We start from the raw sequence: 1,773 nt of genomic DNA on the forward strand, positions 1-1,773 counted from the left end.
AACTAGGGTCAGTCATTAATAGAATGAATCACCACACTGTGTTGTAAAAACTGTTTTCATTTAGAAATCACTGATCTTGTTGTTATTGGGCTTCTTGGTGTTTGTAAATATTGTTGTCTGTAGAATGTTAATTTGTCAAATTCTTGACACAACAATCTTGTTTTTGTTGAAACTCAATTCAACTGAATGAAATGTACATGTGACAGATGTGACTAATAAAGTTAACAAACCAGATGGAAGAAAAGAGGTGGAAATGTTTTAATACTGATCACAATATGACAGTACAGTAATAGATGGAAGAAGAGAGGTGGAAATGTTTTAATACTGATCACAATATGACAGTACAGTAATAGATGGAAGAAGAGAGGTGGAAATGTTTTAATACTGATCACAATATGACAGTACAGTAATAGATGGAAGAAGAGAGGTGGAAATGTTTTAATACTGATCACAATATGACAGTACAGTAATAGATGGAAGAAGAGAGGTGGAAATGTTTTAATACTGATCACAATATGACAGTACAGTAATAGATGGAAGAAGAGAGGTGGAATTTTTTAAATACTGATCACAATATGACAGTACAGTAATAGATGGAAGAAGAGTTTGAAATGTTTTAATATTGATCACAATATGACAGTACAGTAATAGATGGAAGAAGAGAGGTGGAAATGTTTTAATACTGATCACAATATGACAGTACAGTAATAGATGGAAGAAGAGAGTTTGAAATGTTTTAATACTGATCACAATATGACAGTACAGTAATAGATGGAAGAAGAGAGGTGGAAATGTTTTAATACTGATCACAATATGACAGTACAGTAATAGATGGAAGAAGAGAGTTTGAAATGTTTTAATACTGATCACAATATGACAGTACAGTAATAGATGGAAGAAGAGAGTTTGAAATGTTTTAATACTGATCAGAATATGACAGTACAGTAATAGATGGAAGAAGAGAGGTGTAAATGTTTTAATATTGATCACAATATGACAGTACAGTAAATAGAGTACAGTAATAGGGGTTGTGTTCAGTACATAGAAATGGGACTCATTCAGTTGAAGAGGAAGCTGTTATGAAAACACACACACAGACCTTAACCATGTAAAATGTCAACCAATCTAAAATGTACAGTTTTGTCACATGGCACAACGTGACAGATGTCTCAAGTTTTGAGGGAGTGTACAATTGGCATGCTGACTGCAGGAATGTCCACCAGAGCTGTTATGAGAGAATTTAATGTTCATTTCCTCCAACATTGTTTTAGAGAATATAGCAGTACGTCCAGCTGGCCTCACAACCACAGACTGCGTGTAACCACGCCAACCAAGGACCGCTACATCCGGCTTCTTCACCTGCAGGATCAGCTGACACCATCCATCCGGACAACTGATGAAACGGTGGGACAACCATAGAATTTCTGCACAAACCGTCAGAGACCGTCTCAGGGAAGCTCATCTGCGTGTCCGTCGTCCTCACCAGGGTTTTGACCTGACTGCAGTTCGGCGTCGTAACCGACTTCAGTGGGCAAATGCTCACAGATGGCCACTGGCACGCTGGAGAAGTGTGCTCTTCAGGGATTAATCCCGGTTTCAACTGTACCGGGCAGATGACAGACATGGCATCGTGTGGACGAGTGGTTTGCTGATGTCAACGTTGTAAACAGAGTGCCGCATGGTGACGGTGGGGTTATGTTATTGGCAGGCATAAGCTATGAACAACGAACACATTTGCATTTTATCTGTGGCAATTTGAATGCACAGAGATAC

The 1,773-nt window shown here is 38.4% G+C and overlaps 1 protein-coding gene across 1 annotated transcript in view; it reads left to right on the forward strand.

The window, feature by feature from the left end:
• The window catches only part of LOC124027363 (NACHT, LRR and PYD domains-containing protein 12-like), a gene marked incomplete at its 5' end in the record, with an annotated part of 11,453 nt that extends 11,214 nt beyond the window's left edge, over positions 1–239 (forward strand). Inside the window, 1 exon segment of the mRNA XM_046339811.1 lies at positions 1–239. This exon segment is cut by the window's left edge and continues 684 nt beyond it.
• Between the last annotated feature and the right edge of the window lie 1,534 nt (positions 240–1,773).

Source organism: Oncorhynchus gorbuscha, unplaced genomic scaffold (assembly GCF_021184085.1).
Source record: "Oncorhynchus gorbuscha isolate QuinsamMale2020 ecotype Even-year unplaced genomic scaffold, OgorEven_v1.0 Un_scaffold_3140, whole genome shotgun sequence".
Classification (NCBI taxonomy): Eukaryota; Metazoa; Chordata; class Actinopteri; order Salmoniformes; family Salmonidae; genus Oncorhynchus; species Oncorhynchus gorbuscha.